Consider the following 15,116-nt stretch of genomic DNA (forward strand, 5'->3'; position numbering starts at 1 on the left):
TGTGAGTAATGAATGCAGAAATTGAGGTATGTTTCTTTTCTGCTCTGCACTCAAAAAGTTAATAAGTTAATGCTAAAATTAGAGAAGGAGCAACAGTCAACAATTTGTTTTCCTTAATAAAAATATATATTTTCTCTCGTCCCGGCACAATGTGTCAAATTTTGAAGTCCTTATGCTGGCAAAACTCCTCTGAGGGGGTTAGTGGAGGTGAGGGCACTCAGCAACTCACATGATCAGGTCTCTATTCCACAGACACTCTGCAGGTCTCAGAATTCAGTCCCAAAACTTATTTTAATAGGAGTTTTGTTGAGTAGGGTCTGCAACATTTGGCCCTAATGCTCTGATCCTATGTAGGATGATCCCATGTGAATAGTCCATGGAACATCATAAAAAGGTACATGCAGGATTAGGGTCTCTGTTTGTAAATATGGAACAGAATTAAATTATTTACTTATATAGATTTTACAATTTCCTTATATAGATTTTATTTTTGAATACACATCTTTAAGAACAGGTTAGACGAACATCTGTCAAGGATGGTCTAGGTATGTGGTCGTGCCTCAGTGCTGGGGGCTGGACTACATGACCTCTAGGGATACATTCTAAGACAACCTGGTGCATGGTTGTGGCAACCCTGATGAAGCCAGAGAGTGAGTAGCCTGTTGATCCTGATCCAGGATCTACGATCAAGTGGGACAAGGCAGCAGGTGCAGCAGTTGACTCCTGAATTTACTTAATGTGTTAGACTCCCTTTCCTACTGTTGCTTGCACTCTGTAAGGGCATAATTTAAGCTCCCTGGGAGTGCTAATCCTTCAGTTGCATCAACAAGAGTGGATAAAATGGAAATAGAATGCGGAGAGTATTCCACATGCTGAAGATTCTGCCAGCCCACATTGTACTTCCTCACCACCCTTCTTTGCTGTCCTTTGTACACTCTGAAGAGATGTGACTGAATGTGGAACCCTGAATGAGAAAAAGGTAGATGCAGGTAAGCAACTACCCAGTGCTAACAACCTCAGATCTTTCAGCAAAAAAGTAGTGGAAACAATCCAGATTGACTTCATCTCCCCCTTCTGGGGCCTGCCAGTGCATTTACACCTCTGGTGAACGATACCGAATACAGCCGACAGGTCTAGACATTCACCTTCTAATCTTCATACATCAGTAGCAGGAGATCATCAACTAGCATAACCAGTAGAATCTATGGCTCAGACCTAAAGCTAAACTGATTGAGACTCAGAAGACAGAGGAACCCTAATTCTGATGGCTGTCCTCACCACAAGTACCTGGAAAATCTTCCCCCCAGAAAAGGAACATTGAAGACAGTGAGAGCTGGAGAGTTTGTCAGTTTGTTGAGGAAGGTATAAAAATACCTTCTTTAAGAAAAGCTGGCATCTTGCCTCCCTCAAGTGGGCACTGACAATCCATGCCAGTAATGGCTCAGCGCTTCCCAACTATCTTACCACCCACACCATTTCCCCCCCCCCCACACACACACAAGATATAATTGCTGCAAAGAGACTACTCACTGAAAATATCCTTGGAGGAACCTTTAGTGTGATAACTGCCATGGTGTTCCACAGTGTATTGGAAATATCATTTGGGCATTCTCATAACCATATCAATTAGAGGTGGAAGGATCCATTATTTCATTCAGTCGGTCCTGCCCCCCGCAGGATGGCTGCATGCTGATTATTTACTAGTTTTTGTCCAATATTGTTTTAAATGTCCCAAGCAGCATTGCTTGAACTAAAATACATGATACATGTGCAAACAATCAGCCTTGAACTTCTCCTGGACTACAATTAGAAAAGCCATATGTTGGTAATTTTTCCTAGATTTTCAATAGGCTCTTGAATCTGACTTACAATTTGTTCTCATTGTAATGTGATGTGTAAGATTCTCCTTACAGGTAATATGCAGGCAAGCAGACATAAAATAGGCTCTAGAGTGATTATACCATAAATTTAATTAGATTTGCACTAAGGACTCGCATTTGATGTTTAGTCTTAAGTCACAAGGTATCAATTCCTATTATTTTAATACAGATTTACTACAACCAACAAAGATAAACTCAAGCTGCAAAACTTATTTATTACTGAAATGTTATTTATTTATACTGTTTACCTGTTCTCTAGGTAACTCCAGCTACACTACACATGGTAACAGATAGTTAATGTATAGTCATGTTAATGTGTCAATTAAACATTGGAGGGCCAAATCTTACCTTATTCACACAAATGGTTCTACTGGCTTAGAGCTTGATCTTGCACTCATTGTAGCCAATGGCAGAACTCCCACTGACTCCAAGGTGCTGTATCAGGCCTTTCGGCTCCAATCCTGCAACTGAGGAAGTCTCACCTAAGACTAATGTAATGTGACCTTGTAATAGAGTGGTTTGCCCCTTTAAGGCCCCAGGGCCAGCCAGCCTTGTTCAAATATCAGACCCAGCTCTCCTGCGCTAGAAGAGATATTCCCTAGCTGGACCTGATTAGGAAGGCTAGGTGGCATCTGGGGCTATTCAAGGGAGACAGAAATGAGAGTGAGAGAGAGTCCCAAGTTTGCAGAACCAGAGGCAGGAATGGGGCTGCACAGGACTGGTTCTAGGTGGTGAGCAGGGTGATGGCCCAGGGGTATAACTTCCAGGAGGCACCAGCCCTACTGCTGCACCTCTTGGCTTTTTTTGCTCAGCCACTCGTGGAGGGTCGGCACAAAAGCATTTTCTACCTCACTGGCAACATGGCTAGGGCTACTCCTGAGGCTGGAGAAAGCTGAGAGCCAGGGAAGCAGCAGAGGGTTTGCCTACTGATCTGTCCAAGCCAAAGAATAGACAGAACCAGGAGAGTGTCGAACCCCCTCCTGGGGAACAAAAGAACAGCAGGTTGGAAGACCAGGGAGTTCCTGCTGGGAAAAGTAGGGAAGTATTCCAGCTAAATGGGGCCAGGGTGGCTATTTGGCAAAAAAAAAAAAAAACCAACAACAAATAAACAACCAGACTGGAACTGAAGTACATCCCTGAGACTGGCAGAAGTCTCAGGAACTTAATATGTGCTGTATTAATGGATGGTATTTTGGGACTTTGAGGACTGTTTGAGTGTTTATGGTAATAAATCATACCCAAGCAGGGATATTAGCCACAAGAACTTCTAATGCAGTTCTTCAGAGCCCTGAGTTGGGAAAATGGAGATACGTTCCCTATGGCTACCATAAGGGAGATTCTAAGGAATAAGGAGAACATGTCAGCCCTAAAGAAATTATGTAAATTAATCATATTTCCTCCTTTTTATGAAATTTGCAGCCATGTTTACATGAGTCACAAATTCATAATTACATACTCTAATTTGCCAAATACCATCACACTATTGTGATTTTGGAAATAGAAACCCCTGGTTTCACATACATTATTCTTTTAAAAATGTAGTTTCTAGCATGTATTCTCTGAAATGACTGAGCCCTCTAATCTAAGTAAGCAGTAGCACATCATCATCAAGGCAAATCCCAAAGGGATATAGCCGCTTTGCAGATCCAGGGACCAATTTTACATTTGCCATCGACACAGAGGATGTGGGGATGGTTCTTTCTCAAGGTTTCCTTGGCCATTTTTGCCTCTTTGTTGCAAGTGATTGACTTCAGTAGAATCAACCTCACAGCATAAGTACCCGCCCTGGAGGGCAATAGTACATGGTTTTCCATTTATTTTCTGTAAAGAGGCATCCTTTGGGGGTACAAAAAGTTCTAAAAGCAATTTAAGATATTTTACCAGCCTGTGTACTAAGCATTTTTCTGATCTCTTAGATTGCCTAAATCATCAGTGTTTGCCACATTGCTATTGCACTAGTGTGCTGAGAAATCTCTAATTAAACCTTCCACTTAACTACTATAGATGCTAGCACACATCTTAAAGCTAAAGCGTTGGAGTCAATATGTACTTTGATCTGCTCCAATTGTCTTGTATCAACTCTCCTGTTTTAGCCCCAGTTCAACCAAGGGCTTAAGCACATCCATCTTTAAGCATCTGAGTAGTTCCATTGAACTGATATGCTTCAGTACCTTGCTGAATCAGGATCTTAACGTAGACTAAGGTAGCTTTCCAGCAGGCAATGATGTCTTGTGTTTGATGCCGAGGGTACGCACCACATTACCATTCTTCAGCTTGTTCCCTATGCAATTCTGCACATGCAAACTACCCCCAGATGAAAAAGCACAGGTCAGAGTACTAATTGAATCCCACTGGATCTTAGTGTCAAGCAAAAGGTCATCGTTACAGGGTAATGTAACATAAGAACAGTCATACTGGGTCAGACCAAAGGTCCATCTAGCCCAGTATCCTGTCTTCTGACAGTGACAATGCCAGGTGCCCCAGAGGGAATGGACAGAGCAGGTAATCATCAAGTGATCCATCCCCTGTCGCTCATTCCCAGCTTCTGGCAAACAGAGGCTAGGGACACCATTCCTGCCCATCCTGGCTAATAGCCATTGATGGACCAATCCTCTGTGAATTTAGCCAGTTCTTTTTTGAACCCTCTTATAGTCTTGGCCTTCACAACATCCTCTGACAAGGAATTCCACAGGTTGACTGTGTGTTGTATGAAAAAATACTTCCTTTTGTTTGTTTTAAACCTGCTGCCTATTAATTTCATTTGGTGGCTCCTAGTTCTTGTGTTATGAGAAGGAGTAAATAACACTTCCTTATTTACTTTCTCCACACCAGTTATGATTTTATAAACCTCTATCATATTCCCCTTAGTCATCTTTTCCAAGCTGAAAAGTCCCAGTGTTATTAATCTCTCCTCATATGGCAGCCATTCCATACCCCTAATCATTTTTGTTGCCATCATAATTGTAAATTAAATGCCCAAGCCAATCCCATTAACAGTAAAACTTCCAGTTTTGATTCATCAACAACAGGTTCAACTCTCAATCCTTTGATTATAATTATAGCCAGTGTATACTTGAATATAACAAATGTATAAGAAAGCTTAATTTCATCTATACTATTCAGAGACAGATGAAACAAGCATTGTGTAACATGATACCCAAACCGTTTTCAGTCTTTATAGTTTTTATAGTGAAAGTATAGTGTTCTGAACTTTTTTTATTATTTTTTAAAACCTGTTATTGCCCGAATGAAAAAGTCCAACAGAATTTTGTAGAGTGCTGTTTTTCCTGTAGAATTATTCAATTAACTGATAGCAAGGATATTATTATCTCTTACATTCTGTAGGATGATTTAAACATTCTACACAAAGAATTTCATTATTTGTCATATGTCATTCTGTCTTCTTATCCGAACCAGTAGCCATTATGTTCAGTATTACAGCTCCATCTATTGTATCAAGAAGCAAGAAATGTCAATCATCTAGATATACCCCAGTCCACTTTTTTGCTTTCTACATCAAGAAAGCATAGGGAAACATAAGGAAAGCACTGTACCTTCCTTCTTTTAGCCATCTCAGAGCAGGGATCTGAGTCAATGCCTCTGCCAATAACTGGATGCAAAAGGAGATCAATTTAAAGTGTGCTAGTAAAGATGGTTAAACAGGGAAGGAATGGAGATATTCTGAAAAAAAACACCCTGTTTTTTTCAAAATTTGAAATTTCATTAACTTTCTAGATTTGAAAAACAGTAGTGATCTCTGCATGCTAGCAGTTTCTTTGCCACCCTGTCCACAGATTCCCAGCCAATGGCCTGACTATATGATCAGGAATAAACCCAAGCTCAGGAGGCAACTATTGGAACTCTTCTTATCAAAATATCCCTCTGCCTCATCCCACCACTCCTGACAGAAAAACTGGGGATTTTGTTTCCAGTACTAATTGTTCTGCGAGTGAACATGGGGCTTCAGCTAAACCTAAAATTCCTGGACCTAGCAAGGTAGATGAAGGACTATATCTTCCTTGCTTAGGACCAAGCTAATACAATCATTCTGCAGTTTCTCAGGTTGGACTCCACTGTGGCCATCTCACAGGCTTGGAAGGCTAAAGTATCCATCCCCTCCATATGCTAGGCAGCTCCGGGTCATCTCCACCTATGTTCACTTGCCATTATCAACTGGACCTCTTGTCTACAGAAGAATCAGAGTTCAGCTGGTCAATGCTCTGAGTGCCACACTAGGTAAGTACTCCGCCACTGTTCTATGTGTTCAGTTAGTGTAATAATTATCATGCAGGATACGTGAAGACGTGGCTATACAGTGAAGAAAATTACTTCTCATAGTCCTCTCTTCTCCTAGCCTACATCCACCCCGATGTGCCAAGACAGTATCACTTAAGTCATAAGTATCTCTTAACATATTTTTTTCTTATTCGAACAAACTCTTTCACACTGGAAGTGCCTAACTAGTAGAAAGTAAGCAGGCAGAGGTCAACACATAGATTGCCAGTTATTACTTACCTCCTCCTTCCTGATGGATGGAGACATAGTGAGCATAATGGGTATCAGGTAAGATAGGAGAAGGTAGGACTGTGACAAACAATTACTAATAAATAATCTTTTCTTATTCAGATCTGTAGTCGGGGGGGGGGGTCAGAATAGTTTGCTGTATTGTAATAAAGCAGGTAACACTGTCTTTTAAACTTGAATGTAGTCTGCCTATCCTGTATTGCATTAACATGTAGCCTTTCAGGGGGGAATAATGACAGCAGTATTTTTATGACTGATTTCAGAGGTCAATAAGGGATTCTAAATGTTTATAAGTGGAAACTTAGTCATTTGAAAACTCATAAATCATGTTTCCAAAACAGGATAGCCTTTAGTTATCAAGGATGCAGGGCTTAATGAAAGCTACCACTAGTTGTACCAGTCTAGGCTCTTTTTTACAAGTGACAGAATTCTGGGTGGAGCCAGATATTTCCCTCATTCTGACACTCAGAACATCAAACTTGGACTCAACTTTTTATACCAAATCAAAACATATCTCCTATGATCTGGGAAATGAACAAATGTTATACCTAATCTGTGACATGGGGAAAAATGTTTGAAACTAACAATACAAATATCTTCAAGAGGGAAGGATGCAGTAGTCGGTGGTTAAGAACGGAGGACAAGATTTTCAAAAATGGGAAATTAAAGTTAGTCACCTAAATACTAGGTTAGGAATCTAGTTAAGTGGCCTGACTTTCAAAAGTGGACTCCTGTTTTTGGAAATCTTGAATTGAAGATTCAGCATAGGGCTTTGAATTTTATGGGTGTTGGTCACCATTGGCCTGTGTCACCTCCCAGCCTCAGACTCCCTTGCTGTAGGACAAAGGCTGCACTATAGGCTCCTAGGATCTGGGTCTGTCACCTAAGGTCTAAAATGTGGCAGCCTGCAGGTGCACCAGCTCTCCTTCAATGCTGTACCAGTCAGCCCTTACCCCAATTGTCTTTCTACTGTAGACCAGGCAAGTGCATATGAAATGTCAGAGGTAACTTAGAACTTCTTTCACACTGCTTAACTTTCCTGTTCTTCCCCAGGACTACCGTCTGTGCTCTGGAAATGCAACGGGGGATGGGTTATGCTCCACATAAACCAGCTGCGCAACAATTCTATAGTAAGTGCCTAACGCTGCATCCTTTACTATAGGCAATGCATGATAAATTACTGTAGGTACTCGACCATCTATGATTCTTGCACATCCCAAATACCCACAAATGGGCAAGTGGGCTAACCAGTTGGTGGAATATGGTGGTGAAGGTGAAGCTGCTCTCTGATTCACCGGGTCTTTTATTGGACTCTCAAGAGATAAGAGGACCCAGTCTGGATATCAGACTTGTCTGCCACCATCATAAATTCTGTCAGTTTTCACACTCTGCATAGATTGCCCTCTTATTTCTGTTGGATACACGGGGCAGAGGCCTAAGCTTTCAGCTCAGACTAGCCAGCCACTCAGGCCATTGGTGTGTACTGGCCCACCTATATGATAGGTGGCTGCTTGTGGTGACATGGCAAAAGAGTCTCAGACCCAAATGGCCTGGCACCTGGTTCTTTTAAAAGATTCTAGTTTTGTATATATTTGGCCATCTTTACAGCTTTCAATTTAATTCAACAGTATTTTTAAATTTTCTTTTTAAAAGCTACTGCCATGTTGATAAAATCCTTTTGATAAGCACTGACTGACTTTTGATAGGTTCTTGAAGCTAGTGTATGTTTGTCATTGGAGTCCATGAGGGGTATAATTTTTCCAAGCACTTCACAGGACAGAAGCAGTGGGAGATGCACTGTGCAAACCTTGCACATTGCTTTGAAAATATGCCCTTTCTTATTTTGTTTCATGTACTATAACTGGGCCATGCCTATAACCCACTAAACAAAACCATGTTGTAAACAGTGCCTTAGGTACTAAGATTCACATCTCAGAGCTTAAGGCATTGCTGTCCTCGCTATGTTTGTTCAAGGGAATATTTTCCAAAGCAGGGCTAGAAATAATTTTGAATAGAGTTGATTTCAAGAAATTAATGATATAAGCAAAGATAGAAGCAACATGGGCAAAGTGTCACTCATAACTTTCTGAAGCTTGGATATAATTCCTGTCCTTAATTCTGTTTTTAATTGCATTCTTTGCCTTTTCAGTTAACCAAGACACAAGACTTCAGCCTTTCCATGTATGTACAGAAATTCTCATAGAAATCTATGGGCATTTGGGAGATCTGTACCATCCAGCATACTGTACCACCCAATCACCAGGACTCCAGCAGGTACTTGGACGATGCACCCAGTTAACCAACATTGATGAATCCTCCTGTATCCTTAGGTCCTATGTCTATTCTAAGCTCAGAGATTTAACAGTCTAATGTTTTGAGGCAGAAGGGAGGTGTGAATCAAACACTATTTTTTAATCTTTGTCTTAGATTTGTTCTCAGTTTTATCAGCCTTATCACAGGACCTAGAGTTAGTACATAAAGAGCCAGATTCCGCTATCATTTACACTGGAATAATTCTGCTGCCGTCAATAGAATTAGACTAGTGTGGACCTGGTGTCAGATCAGCATCAGACCTACAGTATCTTTTCTATCTTTTGATTAAGCTCCCTCGATCTTCTGTTTAAATAAATATATATAAACTCCTGAGCCACTACTTCCTGTTTCTTTGCCAGGTCCAGATTAGTCCATTTCCCCCCCCCCCCCCCCAATTCCCTGGCAAATGCCCCCACCACCAATCAAAAGAAAAAGAGAATTTCTTGAGGAAGGACAGCCTTCTGGTTAAGGCACTGGGATTCAAGAGATCTGGGTTCAGTTCAGTGTTCTGCCATAGATTTGCCCAGGTCACACAGGAAGACTCTTTTCTCCGTGGATGAGATGTTCATCACCCCTCAGGCCCCTATACACCAGGCAAAGGGGTGCTAAAAGCCCTGGATCCAGTAGGGAGAGAATTCATCAGGCACAAAAACAGCCAAAACAGCCAAAGGCTGTCCTCTGAGGAACCCCTAGCAAGCCCTGGCATATAGGACTTATCAGGTGAAAAGTTGAGGGGGGAAGAGTATTTTGAGGCTGCAGCCACTGCAACAGCACATAGGGCTATGGGGATTCTGGGCAGTGCTACTACTCATTGTCATGAGGGGACAGGCTGCTCTAACTTAGCTTTAAGAAACTGCCTAAATTATGTCTCTGGCCTGTAGCATCCTAGAGGTCATACTGGTGACTTAACCATAGTCCCCCTCCCTCTTGGCTGTGAGTTCTGTGCTGCGCTTCTCAGAACCACAGCTCAAAATCATAGAATCATAGAAGATTAGGGTGAGAAGAAACCTCAGGAGGTCATCTAGTCCAACCCCCTGCTCAAAGTAGGACCAACCCCAACTAAATCATCCCAGCCAGGGCTTTGTCAAGACAGGCCTTAAAAACCTCTAAGGATGCAGATTTCACCACCTCCCTAGGTAACCCATTCCAGTGCTTCACAACCCTCCTAGTGAAATAGTTTTTCCTAATATCCAACCTAGACCTCCCACACTGCAACTTGAGACCATTGCTCCTTGTTCTGTCATCTGCCACCACTGAGAACAGCCTAGCTACTTTGTCTTTGGAATTCCCCTACAGGTAGTTGAAGGCTGCTATCAAATCCCCCCTCCCTCTTCTTTTCTGCAGACTAAATAACCCCAGTTCCCTCAGCCTCTCCTCATAAGTCATGTGCCCTAGCCCCCTAATAGTTTTTGTTGCTCTCTGCTGGACTCTCTCCAATTTGTCCACATCCTTTCTGTAGTGGTGGGGGGAGGGGGGCAAAACTAGATGCAGTACTCCAGTTGTGGCTTCACCAGTGCCGAATAGAGGGAAATAATCACTTCCCTTGATCTGCTGGCAATGCTCCTACGAATGCAGCCCAATGTGTCATTGTCGTTCTTGGCAATGAGGGCACACCGTTGACTCATATTCAGCTTCCTGTCCACTGTAATCCCCAGGTCCTTTTCTGCAGAACTGCTGCTTAGCCAGTCGGTCCCCAGCCTGTAGCAGTGCATGCAATTCTTCCATCCTCAGTGCAGGACTCTGCACTTGTCCTTGTTAAACCTCATGAGATTTCTTTCGGCCCAATCCTCCAATTTGTCCAGGTCACCCTGGACCATATTCCTACCCTCCAGTGTATCTACCTCTCCCCCCAGCTTAGTGTCATCCGCAAACTTGCTGAGGGTGCAATCCATCCCATCATCCAGATCATCTTCACCCTATATGCCTTAGTTCCTGTCTCCATTTAGACTGTAAATTCTTTGGGGTATAGACTCTCTTTCTGTGTGCATATACTGTGCTCAGCAAAATGGAGCCTTAATTTAGATCTTGATCTCTAGTTGGTGCAGGAATACAAGTAGTAAATCATAATATTAATATTAACTAGAGTTAATAACTCTACAATGATTTTTGCACGGAGCCTCCAATGTTCTACCTTCTTTGTTTTACCTTGGAACTTTTGCAGTGCAGTGCACTTTCAGCCTAGGGCATAATCCAGATCCCCCCTGTGGTCAATGGGAGTCCTTCCATGGACTGTAGCAGGCTTTGGATCTGGACTTTAGTGAATTACTAGTAAATTATGGGTGTGTGCCCCACAGCCAGATGAAAATGTAAAGAAGGGTGTGATGGCAGATCTTAGTCCATTAAACTCGGAAAAAAAGGGATTTTTGTAGAACAGTAAGTTCCACTAAGAGACGAACTGACATTAATAGAAATTTATTTTGCTATGTCCAACTAAGGGCTTGTCTACGTGGGAAGTTGGTGAGTAAGCTGGCACTAGCTATTCTTTACTTGCTCTCTGCATAGACACTCTTTCTGCTCACTAAAAGTAGCTTTGTGTGGTTTAGCTTAGTATAATTTAAACTAATTTGTATTACTGTAGCAACTTCAAAGTGTACTAAGGTAAAACACACACAAGCACTTTTATGGTGTCTTATGAGTGTCCATATGGGTTGTTAGTACAGAATAGTTAGTGTGCTTTAAATTCACAACCTAGCTTACTCTATGCTAACTCCCATGTAGACAAGCTCTAAATCATAAATAGACAACATATAGTGAGGCCCCCTTTTAAAGTAATAAATTTAAAGGAATACAATTATAAATAGAACAAACTTCCACTGGAGAACAAAAGTTTACACACAATGGACAATAAACCCAATTTAAAAGAACAGAGCAGATGAATGGGTAGCAAATAAACAATGTCTGATAAAACAGCAGTGTCCTAATAAGAAATAGATGACAAATGGAATACAGCTATTTTGCAAAGTAAGATGTATCCCTGGCTGCTGTAAATATTGAGCACTCCTGATTTACATTTAAGCGCAATGTAGGAATAGGGGGCATGTGAGGTGTGAGCTAATCACACAGGAACTCAGACTATTCTGGGAGGTAACTACCTTTAAGACACATTGCAAGACCCTCTTCATTGAGAAAGCTTTCCCACAGTAACTGTGTAGATAGACAAACAATGCCCCAACCTGGGCCTAGATGGATTCAGAACCTCCTGTACCCAGGGAAAGGCAGAGCACAGACAACTCCATATAGTTCATACAAGTGGACAATCGAACTTAGCTGGGAAGTACTTTGGTATTACAGTGATGGACATAAAAACCCTAAGAAAGGTAAGAAAGCAAGTCTGGGGAAGTCGACAGGTTACATTACAGGAGACATATTTAAAAGCATGGGACCTTGACAAAGACTGAATTCCATATTCGGAGGATTTATGTAACCAGATGTAAGTGAAAGGGGAGTTTTAGTTATGCTGAAGATCCAGAAGAAGCTGTCAATAAAAATACATTAGATTCCCCTCTGAATCTGACCCTGAGAATCTTTTTTTTCTCTTTAAATTAATAACCTCATGCATTCCATTCAATAGGAGCTTGTGAGTAATAAATTCAGTTCTGTGCATCTAACCAAATTTTCTGTCTGTAGGTACTAGACATTTAATCTGAACAATTCAGTTTTTTGCTGCTCCTATGGTAATATCTCCTTCATATTCCATGAGGTTATGCCTACCAGAAGGAATTAGTCATAGTTGGAAATTATGAAGTTAGTGCTCTATAATTCATCTTTCATTAATATAGAGGAGTTTGCTTCTTGAATTATTATCCTTCCATTTTATACATATATTTCTTGATAATATGTGGTGATCTCTCTGCTGCAGCTTGAGAGTGGGAGTTTAAGTGTAATGCTTTTTCTGGGGAGGAATAATAGTATTAGAAGCAGAGCCACAAGTGACAGACACAAGGCTTTGGGGAGAGAGCAGGTTCTTCAGCTCCTACATATGTACTCTACTCAATAGCTGCCCTGAATGGCTTCCTACTAATGGAGCAAGATTATTGATGATTATGTCAAATTTGAACAAACAAAGCACACTGTGAACAATTTGAAAAAACATGTAACCAGTTTATCAATGCTGACAATTTGTGATGGTTTTAATGAGTAATGTGCAAGAGGCGCACTGTCAAATGACCTGGAATCTCCTGCCTATTCTCAGGTGTCTCAATTCTCTTAATACAAGAATTCTTTATTACAGAGATTAAGTACTGGAAAAACCTGCATACAAATTCATGTAGCCTCCCAGTCTCAGATGATATTTTCCTTCACAGAAAACTGATATTCATCTGTGTAGGTTGTAAGTTCTCCAGGACAGGGGGAGTGTCTCATTATGTCCTATGCTTAGCTCAGTGGAGCCCTGTGACGGGGTGTATGGGCCCCTCACCAAACTAGGCCTGGGAGTAGAGCAATATTGGTTGAGAGAGGCCCCACCCCTCAATAGGTGCAGGGTCTAGTCCAAATGGAGGAACAGTTTAAAAGGACATTAGTAGCCTGGGGAAAAGGGTGAAATCAGTTGTATGTGACATCTGGAAGCAAGGCTGACGCTGTGTCAGAAGTGGCAACAGGCTTGTGAAGGCTGCTCTAATGGAAGGGGCTTGGATTTCCTCCCTCTCTTTGTAAGATTAAAGCCCTAAAAGAGATTGAGCAGGACACTAAGAGACCAAGGAGAGTCTGCTAAGCCAGAAAATATGTCCCAAACTGAGGTGCTCTAGGAAGTGACCTGGGGCAAATATAATTTGGGAGTAGCCCAATAACTGGGCTAGTTGCTTTAATAAACTCCTGCTGTCTCTGAGTTGGGACCTGATGAAGTGGGTGGGTTTGGGTTCCTTTATCTTGCCACCTCCCTCCCTCCCCCCCATTCTGCTCTTCGGTAGTGACAAAACCTCTGGAGGGAGGAATTAGCACATTCAGTGGCAGAGGTGCTGGAGCTAGGGGTGCTGGAGGTGCTGCCGCACCCCTTGGCTTGAAGTGGTTTCCATTATATGCAGGGTTTACAGTTTGGTTCAATGGCTCTCAGCGCCCCCACTATACAAATTGTTCCAGCCCCTTGTGTGGGGGTGACTGAGACCACACCCGTGAAAAGCCAGGGCCCTGCCCAGAGGTTACTCTGCCTCACAGAGATGGCTTTGCCCTACTGTGGCTGTATGGACAACCCATAACAGTCAAGTTCTTGTCTAGAGGAGCACACCATAGGCCTGACAGAGGTCGCTTTATTATACCATTGCCAAAGAGGTAGCCACTAAAAGCCAAGCTCCTGCTTAGAGGAGGACCTCATGTGACTGAGCTTGGCTGCTGTTGCGCCGCAGATTCTCAGGAAAGCGCATAGAATCAGACCACGTAACCAAAGAGGTGCTCCTGAGCAATGGCTGTTTGCGGCAGGACTAGTGGCTAGGTTTGGCAGGGCTTGGTTTCCCTTTCCCTGCTTCCTCAATGGGGTTTGTGTTTTTAGAGCATTGTCAAATTTTGGCTTTATGCTTTGTGTTGCTCTTTGTGGCTTTATGGTTCTTCACTCTGCGCCTGTGGTGAAATAATACTTCTGGCTATTTGTTTTTGTTATATTGCTAATGGTGAGAGGACAGTGAGAGTTTCTGTCGGTCTTGTTTTAGTCTCTGATTTTCTTTTGTTTGAATGGCTTGGTTGGGGTGTGAATCATTGTCTGGCTTAGCCTCCCATTTCTGTAAGTGTCCTAACCCTTTGCTTTTTGTAATGGGCTGAACCAAACTCACTGAGTTGAACACTAGATGAGGATCCAAACTTTACCTACAAGTTTGTGTGTAGGGTAACAGGATATGTTTTTGTTATGTGGAATTCTTACATCTCTGATCACTTACATTCAGTTGTAAGTCATACGTGTCCTTCTGCTTGAATCTCTGCCTCTCTTTCCAGTCTCACAGATGCTATTTTACTACCCTTCCATCCTGTCTTGTTTCCAGTTCCTGCTCTTGTCACCTAGTCAATAAGAATGTCTGGCTCAAGAGCTGGACAACATAATACAGAGATGGATTTAGGAGGTAATTACACTGACAGCAGGTAAGCTTTTGCTGAGTAATCTATTCAGAGTTCAGAAGTTAATCATATGTAGGAGGTAGTTACAGTATCTTTCAAGGACTTATTCTTTGGCTTTTACTAGGCAGCTTTACTTTCATTTAAAATATCCTTTGTGCAGTTCCTATTTTAGGACAAAATTCTCAGACATGTTTTGCACAGTATGGCAATACTAAGTCGTACAATAGTTGTCTTTTGACATATCAAAATCAAGTAATAGGTGAGGAATAACTTACAATGCACTACAGGTAGTGCTGAATTGTATGGTGCAGAATAAGTTAGCAAATGCAACTGTACTATGACATTTAGGTATCTAAACTA

The 15,116-nt window shown here is 41.9% G+C and overlaps 1 protein-coding gene across 3 annotated transcripts in view; it reads left to right on the forward strand.

Annotated features, from left to right (window-relative positions):
* The window catches only part of GALNT13 (polypeptide N-acetylgalactosaminyltransferase 13), a 431,005-nt gene that overhangs the window by 344,314 nt on the left and 71,575 nt on the right, over positions 1-15,116 (forward strand). For all 3 annotated transcript variants that reach the window (XR_013634409.1, XR_013634407.1, XR_013634408.1), the window contains 3 exons: positions 5,935-6,116; positions 7,458-7,534; positions 8,554-8,678. The gene's annotated coding sequence lies outside the window, so the exon portion shown is untranslated. The remainder of the gene's footprint in view (positions 1-5,934; positions 6,117-7,457; positions 7,535-8,553; positions 8,679-15,116) is intronic.

The sequence above is a fragment of the Lepidochelys kempii genome, chromosome 11 (genome assembly GCF_965140285.1).
Source record: "Lepidochelys kempii isolate rLepKem1 chromosome 11, rLepKem1.hap1, whole genome shotgun sequence".
Lineage (NCBI taxonomy): Eukaryota > Metazoa > Chordata > Testudines > Cheloniidae > Lepidochelys > Lepidochelys kempii.